This window comes from Equus asinus, chromosome 3, assembly GCF_041296235.1.
Source record: "Equus asinus isolate D_3611 breed Donkey chromosome 3, EquAss-T2T_v2, whole genome shotgun sequence".
In the NCBI taxonomy this organism is placed as follows: Eukaryota; Metazoa; Chordata; class Mammalia; order Perissodactyla; family Equidae; genus Equus; species Equus asinus.
The window spans coordinates 73,548,789-73,564,209 of NC_091792.1; the positions used below are offsets into that span (position 1 = coordinate 73,548,789).

The 15,421-nt window shown below is 37.1% G+C and overlaps 1 pseudogene; it reads left to right on the forward strand.

The window, feature by feature from the left end:
* The first annotated feature begins 13,776 nt into the window (after positions 1–13,776).
* Positions 13,777–15,207, forward strand: LOC106827336 (olfactory receptor 2T33-like; annotated as a pseudogene).
* The last annotated feature ends 214 nt before the right edge of the window (positions 15,208–15,421 follow it).

Below are 15,421 nucleotides of genomic sequence, written 5' to 3' on the forward strand. Positions count from 1 at the left end.
CACTTGTTTTCTGGTTCTTTTGCATTTCCTTTTTTTCTCGTCCCATGATTTTTGGATTCCTAATTCAAATGGGTAAATTTCTGTATTGGATTTCTTCTTATTTGTAATTTCTGTCTTTATTCTTGTTATTTCTTCAGTGGTTAGCAGGTGGTTTGTATAACATCTCATAGATGAGATAGTCGATATTCTGATAGCCTCTTATTTTCTTAAATTAAAACGGTCCATCCCTTTTTTCTTCCAATTCCAGGTTGTTATTGTCAGATTTTTTTCCTTTTCTTTTTTGTGTTGTGAGTTTGTGGTTAAAATGATTACATTATATTTATTCTTGATGTTTGTGTTCCATTTATATTTAATGTTTTGTTTAACTTTTGCTTACCTGTTCTGATGGACAGCAGCTACTTCTGTTATTGTCCTTCTGCTTATCTCTTTTGCTCTGGATTTTCTAACCCCTTTCCCATTTTTGATTTTTCAGGTGTGAGGTTCTTCCTGAGCATTTCTTGAAGAGGAGGTTTTGTGGCAATGAACTCCCTTAACTTTTGTTTATCTTGGCAAGTTTTTATTTCTCCATCATAGATGAAGGATATTTTCACTGGCTAGAGTATTAGTGGCTGCAGGTTTTTGTCCTTCAGAGTTTGGAATATTTCATTCCATTCTCTGCTAGCCTGTAAGGTATCTCCTGGGAAATCTGCTGATAGCCTTATGGGAGTTCCTCTGTAAGTTATTTTCTTCTGCCTGACTGCCCTTAGTATTTTCTCTTTGTCATTGACTTTTGCTAGCTTCACTACTATATGCCTTGGGGTTGGTCTTCTTGCATTAATAAAGTTTGGAGATCTATTGGTTTCTGTCACATGAAGTCCCATCTCTCTTCCAAAGTTTGGAAAGTTCTCAGTCATTATTCATTTGAACAGGGCTTCTGCCCCCTTCTCCTTCTCTTCTCCCTCTGGGATACCTATAACCCTTATGGTGCATCTCCTAATTGAGTCAGATAATTCTCGGAGAGTTTCTTCATTTCTTTTTAGTCTTAGTTCTCTCTCCTCCTCTGTCTGCAGTATTTCTTTATTCCTATCCTCCAAATTGTTAATTTTGTCCTCCATATTATTGACCCTACTGTTCAGAGAGTCCAGACTTTTCTTAAGTTCCTCCATGTGTTCTTCATCTCCAGTATTTCTAATTGGTTCTTCTTTATAGTATCAAGCTCTTTTGTGATATAGCTCCTGAACTCATTGAGTTGTCTATCTGAATTCTCTTTTAACTCATTGAGTGTTTTAATAATGGCTGTTTTGAAATCATCGTCATTTAGCTTATACATTTCATTGTCATTGAGATTGTTTTCTGGGTACTTATCATTTTCTTTCTGTTCTGGAGATTTAATATATTTTTTCATGCTGCTTGATGTGGATTTGTGCCTCCACATAGAGATAGAGTTTAGTCGCTGTTTCCACTTGGTGTGGAGGGAGAGCAGCTGTTTAGACTGCACCAACCAGAAACCCTGTCAGCTGTTACTGACTGGACCTGGGCCCCTCCTCATAGTCACAGTGGTCCTGTGGTGTCCCTCATCAGTTGTGGGGCAATCGCAAGGGAGCCTCAGGATGCTGGTGCCTAGTGTTGCAGCCCACCTAGACGTGCTCCCTCCTTGGGGTCTGCAGTGGTGTTATGGGCTTTCCCAGTAGCTGGGAGCAGGATCACCTATAATCACAGTGCTGTCATTGTCAGAGCCCACAAGATCACATTTGCCCACTATAGGTCCCAGCAGAGCTATAGGTATCTTCTGCAGTCTGTGGTTAGCTCACCTAGCTGTGCTACTTTTGCCCCAGAGCATTCCAGCCTTGTGATTGCTGGTTGTGACCTCTCCACTAGTGCAGTGCAGAGTCTTTCGCTGAGGCTGCTGTGGGAACTTGAAGTTCCCCCATGGACCATGTAGCCATTCCACTGGAGCTCCACCCAGCCCCACACCACTCCCATGGAATCTTGGGGATCCCCTTGCCTCGTCTGGGACACAGCCATAGTCTGTGGGCCTGGCAACAGCTGGCAGGCTGCTACCTTGCATGGAATTCTGCTCTTTGGGAGCTTCCTGGCATTCTGAATGCTGGGCAGGGTCTCTCTGCTAATGGCAAGCAGAGGCTTTCCCTGCCGGATGTGTGCGACCCTGAAGTTTGCCCGGGCACTGCGGAGCTGGGTGATGGAGCTACACCCAGTTCCCAGGCATGTCTACGGGAAGTCTTGGTGCCTCTTGCAACGTCCCATGCACAGCCGGAGACCGTGGGCCCTGCAGTGGCTGGCGCATTGCTGCCCTGCAGGGGAATCTGCTCCCTGGGTGTCTCCCTGTGTTGTGAATGCTGGGTGGGGCCTCTCTGCTAATGGCAAGCAGAGGTTTTCCCTGGCAGAGGGTGCTGGACCCTGGACTTTCCCCCTGGGCTTAGGTGTAATCGTGGGGGCTTAGGTAGGTCTGTTGTCACCTGTTTCCACCGTCGCTCTGCTGGTGAGTGCACACTCCCACCATTGGTGTGTGGCGATGCTATTGGGGACTCTGCTGGAAGACAGCCTCTTGCAGGTATTAGGCTGTCCAGTGGTTGGGGGTCATAGAGTTTTCACCTATTTCCACCTCCTCCTGGGGGAAGTCCATCCACCTTCCGATGTATAGCAGCAAGGGTTTCTCAGGCATCTTGAGATGCTATGTGATTTCCTTTGTTAACCGGTGAATGTCCAATTAGTTGTAGATTTGAAGGCGGAGAGAAAGCAGACCACTCACTCCACCATCTTGGGCCTGCCTCCCCGATAAATCAATTTTTTAACAAATATTTCTGATTAAATTTTAATTTCCAATGAAATGTCTAGCAAAATTATAGTCTATTTCCACTTTATCTTTTCCAAATGAATTATTTTAATAGTTTTAAAACAAGAAGCCATAAAACTTACCATCTTCAATTAGAAAATACAACTCCCAACGCAAAATGCAAGCATAACACCCAAAGATACCAGAAGCGACATTCTCTCAACCATCAATTTGTGGAAACCTGTTGAAAATGAGTATTTGTGCTCTTACTCCTTAAACACAATCTTTGGATAGAAATTTCTGCTAAATGCCAGTGGGATAGTGAGCTCCAACAGAGAAGGGACTTGGCCTCAGACAACACAGGTATGAATCTAAGGCCCACCAGTTAACAAGGGGAAGATTTCAGAATAAGTACTTACAAATCTCATTGTGCCTCAGTTCCTACAGCTGCATAATGAGAATCATACCCATAAGAATACTTATTCATGTGGTTGGTATAATGTTGTAAATGTCTTAAAGCTTCTAATGACCTTAGAAGTTATATAGTAAATGTGAAATGTTAGCATAATTCCAAGGGATCCTCATTATTTGCAGAATTTTACTCAGTTACTTGATTTCCCTTTACCTTTGGGTAAATTCAAATTGGAGAGATGCTCAGAGATGTATTTATTTATTCTTTTCATTTAGTTTTGGAAGCATCTTTTTACATACTAAAACTTCCTTTTTTACTACATTACAATAAGACACTTCAGGAAGGCTATACCAATATTCCTATGATAAAACTTATCAAAAGTCTACATAAATCTGCAGTACTTTTGGACAAAGTTTTGCCATTAGTTATTTTTGTGAGTTTTATTAATTAATTTAACCTTCAAAATCTCAGTTCAGATTTTCTTATCTTGACAAAGAACTAATTGTTTACTTCAAATATATGTATGGATATCTTGGATTCTACATATTCAAATGTTTTACAGACTAATATTACAGTTTTTTTCCTGAAATTTCAATGGTAACATACTGAAACAATCCCCACTCTTTACCCAGTTTCACACAGATACCCACAGAAGCAAAGCAGGGTATCAGTATCATTCAAATCAGAATGACGTATATATATGAGAAGTGCATAATGGATGTTGATATTGTTGATAATGAAGATAATAAAATAATGGAAACTAGAGTGGTTTAAATATATATCAAATGGCATACATATATTCACATATTGTGAAAATGCAAAGTAATTCTGCCCTTTCTTTACAATATAAGAGAAAAATGTTCAAAAAGCCAATGACTACGAATAATAAATGACGTGAGTCCTCATATTCAGAAATTCCAATATATCTTATCACAAGAAGGTAAGGTAAAAATAATCGAAGCCAAGGTATATTTAATTGAAGCTGTGCTACATGAATACAAAGCTACATTCTTCAAACGACCAGAGACTAAAGACAGACATAATTTACATTAAAAAAGAGAATAAATTTAAAAAAACTTTAGATAAAATGAGTCATTAAAAATATTGAAATGTTCCATAAACTCTCCTTAATAAAAGAAACAAGAAAATAATATCTGGTATCATCACTTCTATTCACATTTGCATTTCAGTTTAAATCTAACCCAAAAGCAAAAAAAGGAGAAAAGTTGTACAAAGACTAGAAGTCAGTATACATTATCATTGAAGAACATAATAGTATAAATTGAAATCCTAAGGCAAATGAAAATAAATTTATGTAAAATAAGACCACATAAATCTCTTAGATAAATTTTCTAAGTCACTGACTGAACAAAAGTTTCAGAAAATTTACTTCAAAATGATAAAAAACAAGAACAAAGCACTATACTCCGGTTAAATTCATCGTAAATTTTAGGAGAGATTAGAGGAGAGAATCTCATAGTCACAGAGAAAAGATTCAATTTTTAGAAGAAAGAAGCTCAAACCACAAAAGAAACTATTGAGAAATGCATTTTTTATTAATAATTTTACCTTGTCAAAAAGCATTGCAAAGATTATGACATGAAAGCCATTTTTACATTCCCACCACCAATGCACAAGACTTGGTTCCCTTTTCTCCACATCTTTGCCAGCATTTGTTATCTTTTATATTTGATGCTAGCCATTCTAACCAATGTGAAGTGGTATCTCACTGTGATTTTGATTTTTATTTCAACGATGATTAGTAAACGTTGAGCACCTTTTCATATACCCATTGGTCATTTTTATCTCTTCTTTGGAAATCTGTCTATCCAAGTCCTTGATCAATGTTTTAATTGGTTTGTGTTTTTTTCTGCTATTGAATTGTCTGAGTTCCTTATATATTTGTATATCAATTCCTATCAGATATATGCAAACATTTTCACCCAACCTATAGATTGCTTATCCATTTTCTTGATTTCTTTCTTTGCTGTGAAGAAATTCTTTAGTTTGATGAAGTCATACTTGTCTATTTTTGCTTTTATTGCCTAACCTTTTGGTGTGATATCCAAAAAGGCAAGTCAAAACCAATACCAAGGAGTCTTTCTCCTTATGTTTGCTTCTAGAAATCTACAGTTAAGGTCTAATATTTAAATCTTTACTCCATTTTTAGTTGATTCTTTGTATGGTGTAAGATAAGAGTTAAATTTAATTCTTTTGCATCTGGATATCCAGTTTTCCCAACACCATATATTGAAGAAACTATCCTTTCCCCATTGTGTGTTCTTGGTGCCCTGTGGAAATTTAAGTTGACCATTTATGCTAGGGTTTATTCCTGGCATCTCTACTTTGTTTTAATAGTCTATGTATCTGTTTTTATTCCAGCACCATCCTGCTTTTATTAATATAACATTGTAATACAGTTTAAAACAGAAAATGTGATGCCTCCAACTCTGTTCTTATTTCTCAAGATTATTTTGGCTATTCAGGATCTTTTGTGCTTTCATATGAAGTTAAGAATTGGTATAGCCATTACAGAAAACAGTATGAAGCTTCCTAAAAAAATGAAAAATAGGATTACCAGATGGTCCTGAAATCTCTTTTTTCTGGGTACATAACCAAAGAAGAAAAATCAGCATCTCAAAGAGATAGCTGTATTGCATGTCTATTGCAGCATTATTCCCAATAGCCAAGATATGGAAACAAACTAAAGCCTGTTGACACATGAAGCGATAAAGAAATTGTGAGATATGTATATATATATATATTCATCATTTAAATAGAAGGAGATCCTTCCATTTGCAACAACAGGGATAAACTTGGAGGGCATTATGCTAAGTAAAGTTAACCAGACACAGAAAAACAAAACTTAAATAATTCATGTAGATATGAAATTTTAAAAAGTTAAATACATAGAATAGTGGTTACTAGTGGTGGGAAGTTGGGGGAAATAGAGGAATGTTCGTCAAAGGGTGCAAAATTGCTGTTATGTAGGATGAATAAATCTAGATAGCTAATGCAAAGTATGATGATTATAGTCAATAATACTGTATTCAATACTGGAAACTTGCTAAAAGAGTATATTTCAGATGCTCTCACCTGACAAAAAGTGGTAACTATTAAAAAAATGTTAACTATGTGAGGAGATGATATCTTAACTAGATAGAGTATCATAGTCATTTCACTATGTATATGTATACAAAAGCATAATTTACATCTGAAAAGTATATAACTTTTATTAAAAATTAAAAAACAAACTTAAAACAATAAATAACAGTCATAACCTAGGAGAAAATATGCAACATTTGCAATTAATAAATGATCAGCATATAAGGAATACTTACGAATAAATAGTCTCAAATCTCAGAAGAAAAATGGGTAAATGGCAAGAATAAATAGTTTAACATAAAAGAAAACATGAATTGCAATTGAGTGAGTGAAATTATATTTAACCTCATTAGAAATCCAGCAAATTGAAGTTATATGTAAAATATGATTTCCTCCATGGTCAAGAGATTAGTAAAACTGGAAGTTTGTCAATTTCAAGCTTTGGATACGGTATAAAACAATACATAATTTCATACACCTCACATAACTTGTTTACTTTTAGATGGGTAAATGCTAAAATTAGAGATTCTCAATCCTGCAGATGAATCTGTGAGCACAGCTACTCACAGTGCTTTCTGTTGACAGTTTGGAGCGTCTTATATGTGTGGTGTGTTTAGCAGCAAAGAACACTGACCATTAAGGTTTCCCTCCCACTGTTATTCATTGAAGCAGCCATGGGTCCCTCAACCATTTTTGAGGACCCTCAAAGAAGTGTGCCCTCACCTAAATGTAAGTTATTTCATGGGTCACTGGTCCCTTAATTACTAAATTTTTTCATTGTCTGAGTTTTGACATCTACTTATTGGGTCCTGGGTCATCTTGTTTTGTAGAGCTCATGTAGGTTGCCTACAGTCTGTCAACAGGTCTTAGAAGAGTATTTTTCATGTGCCTCATCTTTCCTTTCGTCTCATTCAGGCTGATTTCAGCCTTTAAGACCAAGTCCTCACCATGCTCTCCCAGTTGGGTTCAGACAATGAACAGGTCAAAATGTCTTCATGTATTGCCCCCTCTGGAGTCTGGCAACTTTAACCAGGAAACCACATTCTTTGAACTTACTAATTCAATTTCCAGTGCTTTGCAGATGGTGGTTGTGTTCTATGCAGTGGTATCTCCTGTTCCAAATACTTTTTCTGACACCTAAGGTGAAAGAGGGTCAGATGGTACCAGGGTCCCATATGAGGAATATGGGAAAATGAGTTGTATGCTTTCAAGGCGTATATAATACTTACTCTCCTGCCAGATTTCCTTTAAATATGACCCAATTTGAGACATAATCATATGAATCTACTGCAAAAGTTTGATTTTCACAAAGTCAAATGCATAACGCTCACAAAAATATGAAGTAAATGAATGTCTATTCAATGTTTGTTTAACTTATCCATGAGGGTCCAAAGAAGGTGTAAGAACTGGTGCAAAGAGCATTTGAGTTTCACAGGGATTTTTGTAGACTTCTGAGAAGGCCACACTGAAATAAACACTATTTTTTATTTTTACTTCTGCTTTTTGTTTTATAACATAAAAATAATTGGTCTTTGTCTTAGGTTCCTGGCACAGAACTCCTAAAAACCTTGGAATTTCCAGGGTGGAAGTGGGATAGGGCTGCTTTGGTTCTGATGAGGAGACTCTTGGTGGGCTCCTAGATAGCTTTAGGATGGGACCTGTTTGCCAGAACACCAAGGCATGATTGGAATTTTGGAACCTTTAGTTCCATTCCCCAACCTCTAGGGAAGAGAGAAAGACTGGAAATTTAGTTAATCACCAATAGCTATCTGCATGCCTATGTAACTAAGCTTCCATAAAACTCCTCAAAGACAGGGTTCAGAGAGCTTCTGAGCTCACAAACACATACCAGGAGGACAGTTCAACTCAACTCCACAGGGATAGAAGCTCCTGCACTCAAGATGCTTCTGAAACTCACCCATGTACCACTTTATTTGATTCTCCATTTTTATCCTTTATAAGCTGTAATCATTATAATAACATTGTTCTGCTTTTTGTAAGTCACTCTAGAAAATTATAGAACCCGAGGAAGGGGTCATGGGAACACTTTGTAGCCAAGTTGGACAGAAGGGTGGGTTCCCTGAAAACCTGATACTTATGACTAGCAACTAAAGGAGGCAGTCTTGTGTGAGTGAGCCCTTAAGTCTATGGAGTCTGTACAGACTCCAGGTAGTATCAGAATTTATTAAATTGTAGGATATCCAGCTGATGTCAGAATGTTGGAAAAGTGGTATTGGAAAAGGCACCACGCATTTGGTGTCAGGAGAAGAAATCTCCTCATTGCTTGAGTTTTTGTTTTTACCTATGTAAAACTGGTTGATTTCTTACTTCATTACTGGACATAAATTATTTGCATCTGTATTGGACACATTACAGATACATTGCATACATTGCATATACATTAATATACAACATCACAGATTCTAGGCCCTGATTATTAGTAAATAGTAAGTCAAACACAGTTGTTTTCACCCCGAGAACTAAATAATCTTTGAGCAGTCCTGTTAAGCAATGACCATGTATAACATTGACAGGACAGACTGCTCTGCCTTTGCTTATTTTCTTTTTTAGATAATATTTCATAACACTTGGGTCAGAATCAACATAAGCCCTGCTTTCAAGATATATTTTTTTCCCATTGGAAACAATTGATGATGGTAACAATGAATATTGATACATGATTTACAAAGGGCCAGATACTCTTCCAAGTAATTTACAAATATTTTATTTAATCCTTCTCATAATCCTACAGACTAAGCAACGTTATTATGCATATTTTACAGAAGAGTAACATGAAACTCACTCATAGTGCTAATCCAAGATCATGAAATGCATAAGGAATAGAAAAAGGATTTTAAAAAACACACAAAATTGGAAATCAATGAGGTTAGAGGCTATCAAAGCACAAAAGACTAAGGATAGAGTCAAAATTCAACTTTAAATGGCTTATTTAAGGTCATAGTTCACAAAGTGTAACTGACCCTCCCTTTGAGCAATTCAAATGTTCCCTAAAGTTTAAGAACCACAAATCTGAGGTGATTTAAATATAAATTCCTCCACTCTGCTACCTCAGGACAGTTAAATATAGGTATGTTGCTTAATAATGTTAACATTGTCTGCATTCTAGTAGAATGCAGAAGTTCATAGATCAAAGTGCTCTTTTAAAGAGGAAATATAAGTAAAATGCTGAGCATATTTGATAGCATGTAGAAATGCTTAATAAATAAAATCTATTATTATCATCAAACAGAAAAAGGAATAATCTATATTTCAGTTAATTAAGGCACATCTGTTCAATACAAGGAGTGGAACTCCTGTTTTTTCCTTTGAAAAGTCCTTGCATTTGCTGTTATCCTTATAGTTCCACATCTCTTCACCTTCCCATTCAGGGTTATTCTGCCTTTAGCAAAACCTGGGTGTTTAATTCGTTCATTGCATCACTTACTCTTAAGAAACCATTAAATCTGTGTTCCCCTGACAAAGGTGACTTACCTTCGAAGGTGTCATTGCCCCAGGGAAGGTATTGTGTAGGTGTAAGAAACTTTAAGTGGTCACGTAGGACTTCCAAATAATTATGGCATGAGGCCAGGAGGAGAAAGCAGTACCCTCAACACTGATGTAAGCAAACATTTGTAGTCAAGCTATTAAAAAGGTGCAGTATCATATCTATGTCTCATGGATTATGACTGTCTAATATAGAGGTAAGTCTAACTTGAGAATTATTTTTCCATTATATTATGAATTAATTTCAAATGATTCTTATTTATTAAGTGTTTGGTATTCTACATATGAATTTTGAGTTGCAGAGTAACCTTTGTAAAATTTCATCCACAAATGATACAAAATAAAAGTATCCCTCTTGTCCACATTTATTCTGAAGATATAAATTGTGGAGTGGTCCACCCAGAACCAGCAGGAGAATAAATGTTCTTGAATAAACACTCAATTCATTCAAGTTACTGAGTTCATATTAGTGGATTTTTTCAATGAACAGTGTGGCTGTTCCAAGAAATTAACCATTTTTTATCAAGATCTTCTGGACCTACAGGTACTTTCTTTGTTGTGGGCACAGTGGCAGAAGGAAGAGAAAAGGAGATTGTGGAAGGAAAATCCAAGAGTTCATAACAATGATCTCTACTAGATCTTATAAGTCAGTGCAAATATGGAGAAGGAGACTAATCAATGTCTCTACCAGCTTCAGAAAGGGAGTGATGTGGGGATTAATAGACACAGAATTCCTCAGATATTTTCTAAACAAAAGGGCCTAGACTAAATCAGAAAAATTCTCAGGGCAAGATATTTTGTTACTTTAAAAATAATGAAGAAGGGGCTGGCCTGGTGGTGCAGGGGCTGCTTCTCGGCAGCCCATGGTTCACTGGTTTGGATCCTGGGTGTGGATGTGGCACGGCTTGGCAAAAAGCCATGCTGTGGTAGGCGTCCCACATATGAAGTAGAGGAAGATGGGCACGGATGTTAGCTCTGGGCAAGTCTTCCTCAGCAAAAAAAGAGGAGGATGGGCAGTAGTTAGCTCAGGGCAAATCTTCCTCCAAAAAAAAAAGTGAAGAAAAGTTTCCTTTTCTTTCTCTGAAGGATGTGTACATGTATACCTGGAAAACTATCCATATCCTATTCCTGGAGTGGGAATAGCTGTCTCACCTCAGGAAAATATATATGTATATTTTACAAAAAGGTTTCATTCAATTTCAGTCCCCTTATTTAATAGCCTAACATTAATTTGGTCCACAATTGGACTAAAGAAGAAATTCATATAAGCATCTGTCCATATTCTCATAATTTGCTGAGATAATATGGACTTTTAATTAAAAGTGAAATGCTTCACTTAGCAAGTAAATGCATTTATATATCCATAATGCCAATACATTCTTTATTAAAAATGCCTTGTTTGATATTTAGTGAAAAAGATGAAGCAGCATAAGCTCTATATACACAAAATTAAGTAATACATTTAAATTGATCTTTCCATTAAATTACCTACTACATGTTGAAAAGCCTAATTTACTAAAATATCATGCATCACAATTTTTTCACAACAGAGCAGGATATTATAGAGGTGCTTATTTATTTACTACATTTTCATTTTGAAGAGTCATGGTTCCAATTTCATTGTTATTTATTCAGACACACATTCGTGTGTGTGTATGTGTGTGAGTGTGCATGTGTGTATATCACATCTATTTCACCCTCACATTTCCAGATCATTCAGTCAAATGATCAAACTGACATTTTGTGCTATGACTTTCTAGCTATCGCTTACGTGGGGAAAAAAATAGCAAACAATGACATAGACTGACAAATTACATTGAAATTAACAATTTTGTTTCAATGTGCAAAATTAAAGGAAATTATTTCAAAATTCATTCCTCCACAAAATATCCAATTTATCTGTTAAGAAGTTTTGTAATTTAAAACATATAAACAAAACAAGGTTAAGTAACTGTCTCCTCATGACACGTATAGAAAATAAAAGAAATAATTCTTAACCCAGGACTTCTGTATCCCAAGTCCGGAGTTCTTTATCCATATACCCTAACATCAACAAGATTAATCTGAGGGAAGTTAAAAGTTATAATGGAGGTAGAGACAGCTGCAGGCAAGGAATTGGGGTCTGTGGCAATAAGAGGAGAAAGATCTTTTAAGTAGTATATGAAACAAGGGGCTGCATACACTAGATAGACAGTAGTGCAAATCACCAAGGCTCAGCAAGACCTCGATTAGGTAGACTGCTTATTTGTCTGGTATCAGTGGTTAAACAAGCCATCTCAAAGATGCTGCTGTTACTGTGTGTTATGTCCATTCAAATGTGAACGCACACATGGTGAAGGTAGCAATTTAATGAGCCATTAGCACTGACTTTCCACGGGTCCCTTAAAGAGACCGCCTGTGTGTGAGATGGCTGTGCAAGAGGTGGGCTCTGTCTGCTATCTGACATTTATAGCATTAAAGTATTCACAAAATCAAACCCTTCAGGTTATAAAGCATCATCACTATCTCTGTCTCTGCAGTATTCAATTACCAGACAATTCCAGACAACAGACTCAGAGATTATTATGTCTCTAAAGCATTGCATGAAATATTTTTGGGCTGTCCATATCAGAAATAAAGAAGTCTGCAAATCTATCCATAAAAAAGTGGCAAATTTGTGCATTTTTCTGCTAATAAAAGAGGAGAATTGGCTTCTTGTGCATATGTGCTCTTCTGCTCTTTACGAATTTACAAGTTTTGATCTTAGTATGCAGTTTTAAAAATGGCAAACACTGAAAAAAATCTTACTTATGTTCAGTGTATAACAGCTCTCAACCTAGAAACGCTTCCTAATAAAGCCATGCCCATTTCTGTGGGCTCAGTCATTTTGCTTGTGTCTCCTAAGAAAATAGATCTGTTTTGTTAAATATTAAACAGCTATCCTCAGAAGATAGGCCAAATGTCTAATTTAGGTATTTTTAAAATTTTTTTCTTTTGAGATATATTTATACTTTACTTGTGACTAATCATTATGTTCCATGGTAATAAGATTGTTTTAAAATTGTTTCCTTTTCTTTTAATCACCTTACTCATCATCATAGCTATTGCTATTCCCTCCAAGCATTTATTGACATCAAAGATCCTCTCATGCTTTCCTTTCATACTCATCTGATCCTTGCAAGTCTCCCTGGCAGTATATTGTGTGGTGAATTGATATGTATGGCATGGCTCCAAGTCTTAGTAAGCTGGGGAAAGAAATCTGCACTTTATTCCAAGTGTGGTGGGAATACACTGAAGATTTCAGTAAAGAGAGTGAACTACAATACCTACATTTTAAAAATCAGGCAAATAAAAATAGTTATTTAACGAGAGGTAGTAAGAATATTTTCATTTTATTGGGGACATTATCCTCCTTCAGTGGGGAAATTTTGTTTTACTTATACTCATCTGTTTCCTTCTGTGGTCCTTGTAGCCCATAGTGAAACAACTTTATTTTCTTGTTTATTAAAAATGTAACTAATTTGAGTGTGTTAAAATTTCCAAAATTTGCAAAAAAATCATCTACGACTCAGACAAATATAAATGACAAACTTTTAAATGTGTTTATTTTCTCAACTTAAATTTTGTTTCAGCACACATAATGAAAGCACAATTATAATTATTAAACAATATAAAATTGGCCAAAGTAACTATTTATAATTTATAGCCCTTGACAATCTTTTTACTTCTGATCCATTTTGGTCTATTATCTCAATCAACCAATATGTCATTCTGTGAAATATATAGACTAATCTTATTTAAAATATTAAAAGTTGAGTTAAAGAAAAGTGGGATGATAGGTCAAGAAGAGCCATATTAACTGGAGGGTAGGTCTTTGAATCAGAACCCTGGATTCCATATCCAGCACATGTCCAGAAGTTACGAAGTTAGACTAACATTGTTAGATGATGAAAGTCTCTTCCTTCTCTATTTTTCCATTGACAGAATCACACCAGAAGAAATCATGGAGAACAGAAACACAGCATCAGACTTCATTCTTCTAGGACTCTTTAAACACACAAGACCCCACCTCTTTCTCTTCATGGTGGTGCTGACAATGGCCATTGCTTCTTTTAAGGGCAATTCCCTCATGCGTCTCCTGATTTACTGGGACCTGCAGCTCCACACACCCATGTCCTTCCTACTGAGCCAAATCTCCCTCATGGATGTTGATGCGGGGTCAGTGAGCTGAGGAGTCGAAAGAAAGATTTCTTGGACTCTCAAGATCTGGCAGTAGTGCTCTTTTTATTTAGAGAATAGTGTGGAATAGTATGGGGACGGGACCCATGGGCAGTCAGAGCTTCTGCTGCTACCAGCATTGTGACAGGGCCCATGGGCAGGAGGAACTGCTGATGCTGCCATGAGTTTAGGGTTAGGGATAAATTGATAAGGCATGACTACGTGACTTATTTTTACTGGAAAAAGAAAAGATGATGTAAAAAGTCATTAAATGATTTCAGTGCAGATGGGGTCTGGTTATTGTGTGGTCATATATCTTTTAGATACAAATCTGGCCATAGAGATAAGCATGTAGGTGAGGATGACCTGGGCTTCTCTCCCTGGGGCAGCCCTAATTCATACCATAAAAAAATCCACTGTGTCATATAGTTTGGCATGTAGGCCAGGTCACCTTCGGCTTCTCTAGCTGGGGCAGCCTTAATCCACATCAGATGTGATGCTGGTTGCCACCATTGTGCCCAAAATGGCTGCTGACTACTTGACTGACAAGAAGTCCATCTCCCTTGCTGGCTGTGGTTTGCAGATCTTTGTTTCAATCATACTGGATGGTGGTGAGAGTTTCCTTTTAGCAACAATGTCTTATGACCTCCATGTGGCTGTTTGCCACCCACTGCAATACCCTGTCTTCATTAGCCAGGAATTATGCCTGAGAATGATTTTGGGGTCTTGGTTCCTGGGGGCAGCTGATGGGCTCATGCAGGCTGCTGCTATCCTGAGCTTCCCATTTTGCAGTGCACGTGACAGCGATCATTTCTTCAGTGAGACCCCCATGCTGGTGTGTTTGGCTTGTGCTGACACATCTGTCTTTGAGTATGTCATGTACATCTGATGTGCGTTAATGCTCCTGGTCCCCTTATCTCTCATCCTGACCTCCTATAGTCTCATCCTCGTAGCTGTTCTCTAGATGTGTTCTAGAGAAGCCCACAAGAAGGCTTTTGCCATCTGCTCCTCACATTTGGCTGTGGTGGGACTCTTCTATGGAGCTGCCATTTTCACCTACATGAGACCCAAATCCTACAGGTCAGATAACCACGATAAGGTTGTGTCAGCATTCTACACTATCTTCAACCGTGTGCTTAAACCCCTCATCTACAGTCTGAGGAACAGTGAGGTCAAGGGAGCCTTGAAAAGGTGTCTGGGAAAGGTGCAAATTTAAAATGTCAGCAAACTTAGTCTCACTATTGAAGATTATACAATGCTAAATGAGTTTATTTTCCTGAAGTCATTAACATTTAAACATATTGTAATTCTCTCTCCTTCAGTAATGCATGAAGGGAAAGTTAAATTCATTGATCAGTATAATAGGAAGTTGTCAAGAATTACCTGAGACTACCATATTGAGAGATAGTAATTCTTGAGCAGTTACTATT